At 41.5% G+C, this 11473-nt stretch overlaps 1 non-coding gene across 1 annotated transcript; it reads right to left on the bottom strand.

Moving 5' to 3' along the window:
* Positions 1-365: 365 nt before the first annotated feature.
* On the bottom strand, positions 366-437 carry TRNAH-GUG (transfer RNA histidin (anticodon GUG)). The gene has a single exon. It is a non-coding gene; the product is annotated as a tRNA-His (tRNA).
* Between the last annotated feature and the right edge of the window lie 11036 nt (positions 438-11473).

Here is an 11473-nt window from a genome sequence, read left to right as displayed (position 1 = left end):
AATACTTTTAGATGTTTTTGTTTTACGAGCCGGGTTTTACATAGCACAAAATGTATCCCGTAAACTTGTAAGGAGAATGCTTTTGTTACTAGTTTCATATCTCTGCTCCACAATAGAGAGACTTATATACTCCCTTGGGGTAAGGATAACGTTAGGTGGAGGAAAAAGTTTTAGAGGTTAGGTTTGTCAAATACTAAGAGAGACTTATCTACTCCCTTAGGGTAAGAATAACGTTAGGTGGAGAAAAAATTTTACCTTAGCATTAAGGACGTGAAAAAATCTAGAAAGGTTTTTGAGAAAATTTTTACCTTAGCATTAAGAACTTGTGAAGTAAAAATATATAGAGGATTTCCAAAATACGAAATTGTGGCTGCTGGGATTCGAGCCCAGGTCTCCACGGCCACAACGTGGAATTCTAACCACTAAACTACAGCCACCTGGTTGGATGCTACAAATTTAAAAGTTAATATTATATTAGGCAAATTGAAATTTAAACTTTCAAAGCGCACATCCATTATCTCACAGCCAGAATGAAAACCCTTACGCGTTGCTCACACGAAGTGCAACGAATGCGAGGCCTCAAGAGATGAAGCTCCTACATGATGTACGCTAAGGAAGGATGCAATTTTTATTTTTAAGTTTTAACCTTTTCTTCAACTTTTAACAGACTGTCTTTCTCGCTAATTATTGATTTTTAATTTCTACTCATTTTAGGGCCCTACTCTTTCACCCCTTTGTGGAGTGAATGGGAGCGGTTGGCTAGAATCGAACACCTTATCCACCTGGCTTCATGTTTGATAAAATATAGGCAGAGCTAGGGTGACATGTATGTAAAATAGTTTACCTGCCTATGAGAAGAGAATGGTGCCACATCATCCTCCCACCTATTGTCCCCACCTTGGAAGGATGAAATGTTTGGTAATATAGGCAGAACTAGGGTAGGATGTATGTTGAAAAATCTATTCCACTATTTTTGGTTCATAGTCATGTAGGCAGGAGTCCTCCATGACACACCTTCCCACCAAATCAATCAGACTCCTTAGGCAAATGTTTGCATGGACACTATAGACCATGGAGCCTTAATAGGAATAGTATGTACCTTGAGAACTATCATGCATCACTAAATCCTGCAACACAGTGCTATCGTGTCCAAACAAAATGTAATGTTTTGCCTAGGTGGGGTGGTTTGTTGGCTTGGTGACATCTCTGTATGGGCACGTTTGCTTTTGTACAAGGATGCATGGTAGATGATCTCATAAGCACCATGCATGGCTTCAGCCGCCACGATGGCGAAATTATGAGCAGAAGAAATATTCAAAGCGGTCATGGAAAGGCCATCCAAGTGCAATGTAGAGGCCGATTGTCATCACCCAAAATCATGAAGCATTTCCTCAAAAAAGTTCTGCAAAGGTTCTGTTGAAAACACTTGAAATACCCAAGCAAAATCTCATATGTGCACTTGCCTAGGCAAGGATGATGGTCATGAAGCTAAAAGGAGAGAGGGAGGCTCTAATACCATGATGAAATCTATAGAACCCTAATCACACTTGCTATGGAAGCTAACCCTAATCACACTGATTAAGATAATCTAATCTTATGGAGGATGAAGTTTAATTACAAACATAATGATGAACTAATTGAACTTATCAAGCTTCAGTTACGTTACAAGATGGAAACTTGTACTCATAGAAAGACTTGAGAGTAACTTGTGTTTATTGCTTGAAAATGACCCCTTTTATATGAGAGAGATACACCTCTTACACATATGCTCATGTGGGATAATGTCCAAGTAAGATGTGGTTGCATGCTCTTGATCTTGGTCCTCTATTCATGCCTTGCCCTCAATGGCACCACAAATCTCAACATCTGTGGCTAAGGGTGCCCCACTAGCCAACAGGAAGAGTCCTAATCAAGGACATGAGCATGGACAAATTGGCAAAAAATCTACTTAACCGATTAGGCTGGTAATGGCAAGGCCATCTCCAAGGGAAACCTCAAGGCCTAAACCCAAGCCGGCTCCCGAAGCTGGGTACGTGTTCTTCCTGCCTTTCTGTATACGAGCTCTTTGACATTAATGATGGCATAAAAAAGGTGGTTGTTTCATTTGTATACTTGTGATTTTTAGATGAAATATTTGTACTTACATGGTTGTTTGGGTCTAGGATGCCAAATATTTCTATTTACATGGTAATATTGTTGTTATTTGCATGGTTACACCACCAATGAAGTATGTTGGATGTTCAGGCCTATAGATGCCAAGGGAAAAGGTCAAATCATTTTTCGCTATGGAATCCTTTGGGAGGTAGAAACTTAGGAAAGTGATCAGTTTTTGCACGAAAAGAAATACAAAAAGTTAACTTATGTCAGTGGAGACTCCAAAAGCTAGGCAAACGGTGTTGGAATTAGGGTTGCAGGAATGCACACACAACTTCAAGAAGACGAGGAAGCTTGAGCACAACACAGTAGTGTATTATGAGTGCCAAAAATGAAAAGATAACAAGCCCTAGAAGATAATGGGCGTATATACAATGCACGGGGGAAAAAACCTCCTAGTGAGGGAAAAAGTGCCCCGGCGGTCCTAAGTGTGTTCACACACATCACTACTATAATATGGTAACAAATCCCCCCTGGAGTGATGCGGTGAACAAGAGCTAGCACTCATGTATAGGGAAGTGTCTAGCTATGTGGACGAATCCACAAAAGGGAGTAAGCCCAAAGCTTTGCGAAAAGCTTCGAACTTCTCACGAGGCAGAGCCTTTGTGAAAAGGTCTGCAAGGTTATCCTGTGTTGGCACATAAGCCAAACTGATCTCTCCTGCAGAGAGTCTCTCCCTGACATAATGGTAGTGCACCTCAATGTGCTTCGTACGAGCATGGAACACTGGGTTCCGCGCAACTGCCAATGCGCTCTGACTGTCAGTGAAGATGGTGGTGGCAGATGGCTGCCCAACACCCAAATCAGCCATAAGGCGTCTGAGCCACACACACTCAACCGTAGCTGTGAAAGCTGCCCTGTACTCAGCTTCACAACTAGAAGTGGCCACAGTAGGCTGCTTCTTGCTCAACCATGATATGCATGAGCTTCCAAGCATGAAGCAAAAACCACTCGTGGACACGCGTGTGTCATAACAACCAGCCCAGTCAGAATCTGAAAAAACATGTAAATCTGGCGGCAATGATCCCCCCTTGGGATAAAACAACCCAAGATGCCGAGTACCACTCAAATAGCGAAAGATACGCTTCACTGCCTGCCAATGCTTAATGCCTGGGCTATGCATAAATCTGCTCACCTGTGAGACTGCAAACTGAATGTCTGGCCTCGTAATGCATAGATAAATGAGGCAACCAACAGCTGTCTGATAGAGTGTGACATCAAAGTGATCTCCAGCATCATGAAGACTCAACTTCAAACCTGTCTCCATTGGAGTAGCAATAGGCTTGCAGTCTTCAAGGCCAAATCTCCGCAACAATGTTTCAATATACTTTGTCTGACACAAAGCAATACCTCCATCACACTGATTAAATTGTATCCCCAAATAATGATGCAAATGCCCCAAATCTGACATCTCAAAAGAGGCATTCAAATCAGCCTTAAAATCAGCAATATGACTCTCATTTGGTCCTGTGAGCAGCATGTCATCGACATAGAGAGCAATGATTAGATGTACACCATCCACACGTTTAACATACAAAGTGCTTTCTGTTGGACTATTCTGAAACCCATGTGCAGTCAAATATGCATGTATTTTTTCATACCAAGCTCGTGGAGCTTGCTTTAAACCATATAAAGCCTTTTTTAACCTGCACACTTTGTTTTCCTGCCCTCTTTGAACAAAACCACGAGGCTGCGATACATACACCTCCTCATGCAAATCTCCATTTAAGAACGCAGTCTTTATGTCCAGCTGATGTACATTCCAACCATTATGAGCTGCTAATGCACAGATGCTACGAACAGTGGTCATACGACATGTGGGAGCAAAAGTCTCATCAAAATCAATGCCCTTCTCTTGAGCATAACCTTTTGCAACAAGCCTAGCCTTATGGCGATCCACTGTGCCATCAGGCTTACGCTTCAATTTGTATACCCACTTAGTGCCAATGGCCTTCTTGCCAGGGGGCAAGTCACATAAAGACCATGTACCATTCTTCATAATAGCATCGTATTCTGCTTGCATAGCAGCCATCCAATTTTCTGAACTTTGTGCCTCATCAAATGAAACAGGCTCACTTTCATCGCACATACTAGAAACAGCCAATGCATAACAATCTGACGCATAAGAGGCACCATGAGAGCCAGAACGAGTGCGACTAGACAAAGGGGCATCCAACTTGCTGTCACGCAAAGTCTGCACCAGCCATCTAGGCATATTCCTAGAGCCCTCAATCTCTTGTCTCTCATCCTCAAGTGCATCATGCACATCTGCATCAGATATAGGCTGATCTGTGCCATCATTTAAAACCTGCATAGGCTGAAAAACTGCCTCATGAGGTATTGCACTTGACTGTGCACCACTGAAAAGAGGCAACAATGTATCATAGACATCACGTGAGCTGATATCTGTCTCCTTAGTACATGAAACCAAGGGCTGAACTGCATCTTCCACAAATACAACATCACGGCTAACCAAAATGCGCTTTGTCTGTGGATGATACAAACGATAGCCTTTGCTCTCAGCACTATATCCAACAAAAATACATTTGACAGCTTTGTCATCCAATTTTCTGCGATGTTGCACAGGCACTAATGCATATGCCAGGCAACCAAAAACACGTAAATGGCCAACAGATGGCTTGCGGCCATGCCAAGCCTCATATGGAGTGACAACCTGTAATGCTTTGGTGGGACACCTGTTTAGTACATAAGTGGCACACATGACAGCCTCAAGCCAAAAACTATGTGGTAGACTTTGACTCTTAACCATACATCTTGCCATTTCCATGAGAGACCTGTTTTTTCTCTCAGCCACACCATTTTACTGTGGTGTATACGGCACTGTACATTGGTGTTTTATCCCACGCTCAGCCAGAAATGCATTAAATTCTGAAGACATATACTCCCCCCCTCGATCTGAACGGAGGGTGCCCATCTTATTTTCTGACACATTTTCAGCCATAACCAAAAACTGTTTGAAGCACAAAAACACTTCGGACTTTGCCTTCAAAGGATATACCCATGCATGCCTGGTAAAATCATCAATGAAAGTCACGAAGTAAAGGTAGTTTCCAAATGATGGAGTTTGCATGGGACCACAAACATCACTGTGAACAAGCTGCAATCTGCGTTCAGCTCTCACTGATCCATCTTTGGGAAAGGAAGCACGCTGCATTTTACCCAATATGCAGCCCTCACAAACATGCTTGACAGGTGCCTCAAGCTTAGGCAAAGAAGACACCATTTCAGATTTCTGCAGGCGCAGCAAACTTGCAAAATTCAGATGACCAAAACGTGCATGCCACAGTTTTGCATCTGAAATAGCCTGCGTATCCATAATAGCACATGGTGAATCCTCTACACATTTGCCATCCATATTGAGCTTATACAGCCCTCGACATAGTGAACCAGATGCTACAATGTTGTCACCACAAGAGAGATCATGAACAGTACATCTGTCATCCACAAATTTTACAACCAAACCTGTTTTGGCAAATGCGGAGACTGACAGCAGATTCTTTTTGATCCCTGGCACATACAATGCATCAAAAAGTGTAAAGGTGTTGCCATTTGCAACATTCAGCACAATCTGTCCAACTCCTTCAACGGGATAAGAGGAGTTATTGGCACAAGTGACAGTATTCCCTGTGGGAGCAGACTCAAGGAAAGTGAATAAACTGCGCTGCGAGGTGATATGCTTAGTGGCACCACTGTCAAAGTACCATACATCTGAATGTACTGCAGACATACATGTGTCATGCAAAGATGGGTCATAACTGCACTGCGCATTGAATGCCCATTCTGTATCTAGCACAACATTAGCAGATTCATTGTTAGAAGGAGAGGCATTTGCAACAGCCATACCAGCCTCTTTCTTCTTAGCCTCTTTCGCAGCCAGCTTAGGACACGCTTTGATGACATGATCATTTCCCTTACAGTACTTGCAAAATGTCTTCTGTTTGTCACCCTTCTTCTCATCTTTGTCTTCCTTCTTTGGTTGCGCAGCATTTGCAGATTTCTGCTTACTAGAAGAAAAGCCAGCTTTACCTTTCCCGCTTCTCTGACTAGCAACGAAAGCTTGATCTGCGACACGCATAATATTCCTGTTTTGCCTTGACTGGTCTTCTTGCAGCAAAACAGAAACTAACTCCTCAAATGATAAGGCATTGGGATTGCCTTTCATCATCAAGCGAAGAGTGGAAGCAAAACCCTGATAAGAATCTGGTAGACCATTCAAAACAGTCTGCACAAGTGAACTGTCTGACAGGATTTCATCTGCAGAAATGAGCTGCTCTTTGAAATCCTTGATCTTTGTCAAAAAGCTATCCATAGAATCACCTTCGTTCATATGCTCACTCTCCAACTGTTTTCGGAGATAAGCAACACGAGCCTCATTTCTTGCCTGATACAATGTGGCAAGTACATCCCAAGCATCCTTAGAAGTCCTGCAGGAGCGAATATGTGGGATAATGGTACGTTTGACAGACAGCGCAATCAAGGCATGAGCCTGCGCATCTCTACCATCCCAACGAATCTGCTCTGCTGAAAGTGGTGGTTCTCGAACAGCTGCAACAGCACTTGTGCCTGCACCATCATCAACAGTACCTGTTTCTGATGTGTTTGCAGCATTCCCAGCCACAATAGGACGTGCACAATGTTCCATAACCCCTTTGCTACCAATACATGTCGCATCATATATGCCCACAATGGATAGTTGGTGCCATCCAACTTATCCTCAGCAGCCAACATGCGGAATACATCATTGTTGTCAGCCATGGCCAATGACTGTACTACTAGATGTAAATGCTGTCTGTAAGAGGTAAACCTGTATAAAATCGACCTGTGCTATGTAGCACAGCCCAAAACAGACGAATGGGCACCTGTCCTGCAGATTTTAATCTTGACAGAAAATCTGCACAGTAGGACGATTTTGCCTGCGCAGTACTTGGAATGCAAAAAACGGAGGGCGAAATGACTTCAGATCAAAATTCTTTTGGGTAAGGCTATGCCTTTATTGTATTAAAGGATTAACAGGTTGTTCACATGGGCCTTATTCATTTTCATAATTAGCAAGGCATGTATGTATCTCCATTGTTTCTTTCTCATCAAAAGGGGTTGGTAAGTATATACCCAAAGCTACATCAAATTTTTTTTTTGGTAAGGCTATGCCTTTGTGGTATTAAAGGATTAAGATGCCGTTCACATGGAGACACCAAAAGCATGTATGATCAATCTATGAAGTAATACTGTCCAAATCTACAACTTGGATGGGCGTCCCAAAAAATAGTCCGACAAAATATATATGACGATTCCTACTCCAAGATCATGTGGGAACAAGCTAGAATGGATTCCTTATGAATGTGCTTCATGCATGTATTATGAGATTAAGCATTATATAAGCAATGTATCACTTATGAGTCTTAGATGCTCAACCAACCATAATTTAAGTGTGTGTGAACACTTATGGCTTTGCAACATACTCTCCCATTGTGCAATTGACTCTTAATCTTGCTAATACTCTTACTAATTATCTTCTCTAATACGTGCTAGTTTAGTGTGTATGGGTGGTTTAAGGTGAGAGGAGAGACATGGCCTTGTAGTCCAATGCGATGGTGTGACAATGCTCATCATGAGAGATAGTGACATAAATAGCTACCTAAAGGAGGTGTAAAGCTCTTGAAGTTGTGCACTCAAGCTCTGCACAATGATTGTAGCTTGCGTGTTTCTAGGAGAGGCCAAAAGTAGGCAATAACAAAGTGTTTTTATAATTCCTTCCTCCTCTCAAGAGGATACGTCTTATCACTTGGCCTAAGGCTCAAGGGTAGTGTTTAAATTATTAGATACCTTCAACCATATAAGTGTATGTGAGTGCTCAAAAATTGTGAAAATCCCATAGTTTTAGCATACACATAGTAACGGGGTTCATGCTTGGCTTTGATAAGCATCCTTTCGGGTTTAAGCTTAGATTTCACATTAGCATTAGCATCACGGGCACTCAAAGCAATGATAAATTTAATGGCATAGGGTTTCACATGGCAAACCAAAATTAAATTTGTGTTAATGAAAAAGGGGTTGTGAACCATTACCAATGGTAGAAGAAACCACCATGGGTTATGTGTAATGAGAAAGATTTTTTTATCACCCACTGCACTTGGGTTGAGTGAAACATACATTCATTACATCATTGAAGTAAAGAGTACAGTTGAGGCTTGAGATACACTTGATAAAATATTTGGGGTAAAAGGTAGGCACTCTATAATCAGCTTAAAGATTCAATTCTTAAAACTTAAAATGAAGCCCAATGACACACCTTTCTAGAGCACTTGAATAATATGAAAATTCTTATGGCTCAATTAGCAGCTATTGGTGCTCCAACTGATGAAGGCGATGAAGACTATGGTGGTCACTTAGTCACCAAATTGAAAAACCTCCTAGATCCAAGGTTGGATAGTGTAGAAGGAGAAATATTTGAAGAGTATAAGAGAAAGATGGAGCTCACTAGCTTTTCCCACACTCATAAAAATGAAGAAGCTTTCTACTCAAGGAGCAAGTTCTCTAACAACAACAAGAACTTCAATAAAAAGGGCTACATCAACACAAAGATGAAGGACAAGAAGCCTTATGGTTTCTATTACAAAAACAACCATCTAAAAGAGTATTGCTTTCCAAAGAAGAAAGTACAAGGTCTACTAGTAGAGAAAAAGGATGAACCAAAGGAGCAGCTTGAAGAGGCCCAATGAGGTCAATTACATTAGAGATGATTGGGCTTGAAGAGGCATATGACAATGACATCAATTATATTTGTGATGATTGACATTGGCCCTCACTATTGGCTATACTACCCCGTAGTATTGTGGGACCTCACTTTGTTTATTTTGTACTAGGAGGCAATAGACTACTTTTATTCCCATAGTGTGAAGTTGGGTAAATGATCACTAGGTATAAGGACATTTGTTGAGGGAGGATTTATTGGGACATTAGTCATCAAAGGTCCCTAGCCACTTATTTGTTAAAGGGCCTACATGTCATCTTTGTCCTAGGCACCTAATGTGAGTGGGTGTAAGAGATTCCAAAGCCTTGAATATAGCTAGAACCCTAGATTCATAGAGAACGCGAAGATGGATGACATCATAAAAAACGATGGACTATGCATAGTCCATCATCAATGATGGACTATGCATTGTATTCCTAGCTTATATAAGAGGCATTATTTGATGAATAAAGTTAACATGTTTCTCTCTCTAATTAACATGAGTTCCATTGAGCCTTGTCATTCTCTCATACCCTCTCTCTCCTAGCGCGCAATAGTCATGAAGCCATTTGATCCTCCTTAGCTGCGACCATAACACCATCAAGATTCTTATCAGCTATTATGGTAAAATAACAAACACATAGACGGGTCATAGAACCAACCTTGTCCTTAGAGGCAAGTTGAATTCCATGCTTGTTTCAACTCATGATTTTTCATGTTGGGACCCCCAATGCAAGTTGAATTCCCTGCTTGTTTTAACTCATGATTTCTCATGTTGGGACCCCCAATGTAACACCTAATACTTGGGCCTAGATGGTAGGCAATGCCATCAATTACATTAGTGATGATTGACATTGGCCCTCACTATCAGGTACCCCATAGTGTGGGACTCACTTTGTTTGTTTTGTATTAAGAGATAATAGACTACTTTCATTCCCATAGTGTGGAAGTTGGGTGACATTTATTGAGGAGGGATTTGTTGGGACATTAGTCATCAAAGGTCCCTAGCCACTTATGTGTTAAAGTGCCTCAATGCTACGTTGAAGGGCCTAATTGAGCTCAAAGTTCATCTTTTCTCTAGGAACCTAATGTTGCGAGTAGGTGTAGGAGATTCTAAAGCCTTGAATATAGCTAGCACCCTAGATTCATAGAGAGCTTTGTGGACATGGATGACATCATCAATGATGGACTATGCATTGTATTCCTAACTTAAATAAGAGGCATCATTTGATGAATAAAGTTAATAGGTTTGTCTCTCTAATTAACTCGAGTTCCATTGAGCCTTGTCATACTCTCTCTCTCTCTCTCTCTCTCTCTCTCTCTCTCTCTCTCTCTTGCGCAATAGTCATGAAGCCATCTGGTCCTCCTTAGTTGCTTTGCACAACCATAATACCATCGAGATTCTTATTATAAGCTATTATGGTAAAATAAAACACATAGAGGGGTCATAAAACCAACCTGATGTGATGTAATGTAGATAGAATGTATGTGATGGGATGGGAATGCAATGAATGTGATGGATGTGAATAGATGCGATGAGATGTGAGTGGATGTGAATGTGACGTGATGTAAATAGATGCGAATGGATGTGATGTGAATCGGCATAGATGTGAATGGATGTGATGTGAATCGGCATAGATGTGAATGGATGTGATGTGATGTGATGTGAAATGGATGTGAAATGGATGTGATGGGAATGGATGAGATGTGATGTGAGTGGATGAGATGTGATGTGAATTGGAATAGATGTGATGTGAGTGGATGTGATGGGATGTGAAGCGGGATAGATGTGAATGGATGAGATGTGATGTGAGTGGATGAGATGTGATATGATGTGAATCGGGATAGATGTGAATGGATGAGATGTGATGTGAGTGGATGTGGTGTGATGTGAATTAGGATAGATGTGAATGGATGAGATGTGATTTGAGTGGATGTGATGTGAATCGGGATAGATGTGAATGGATGAGATGTGATGTGAATGGATGGGATGTGATGTGATGTGGATTGGGGTAGATGTGAACGGATGAGATGAGATGTGAATAGATGTAATGTGATGTGATGTGGATATGGGTAGATGAGAATGGACAAGATGTGATGAGGATAGATGTGGATAGATATGATGAGATGTAATATGATGGGATTGGATGAGATGTAATATGATGGGATTGGATGAGAACGGATGAAGGACGATGAGAATACATAGTAAAGTAAATTGATTTAGAATAATGTGGAATAACGGGAAATGATGTGGACCGATGTGAAAAGATGTGAGTTTGTTAGAAATTGTATTTATGACCTATTTTTAAATAACTGTTTTATGTCAAGAATGCTGGGGAAGCATTTTGACCATCTTGTGAATGAGGTCATAAGAAGACCTCAGTGATAAAGTTGCAACAGCTGACGGAGAGTCAACGGAGGACGTCTCGCGTAGCAAGGTCGCGGCGGTGGCCGAGGTTGTGACTAGCCTCGGTTCGATTTAAATTGTGAGCTTCCGATATGGTGGATGAGGGACCAAGGAAGCGGCCTATGAGTGAAGCGCTAGGTGACCTGCAAAGGATCCTAGAG

This window comes from Cibotium barometz, chromosome 34, assembly GCF_041138505.1.
Source record: "Cibotium barometz isolate CiBa-2024 chromosome 34, ASM4113850v1, whole genome shotgun sequence".
NCBI classification, from domain to species: Eukaryota; Viridiplantae; Streptophyta; class Polypodiopsida; order Cyatheales; family Cibotiaceae; genus Cibotium; species Cibotium barometz.
The sequence above is the reverse complement of the archived record's forward strand: the minus strand, read 5'-3'. Positions and strand labels throughout refer to the sequence as shown.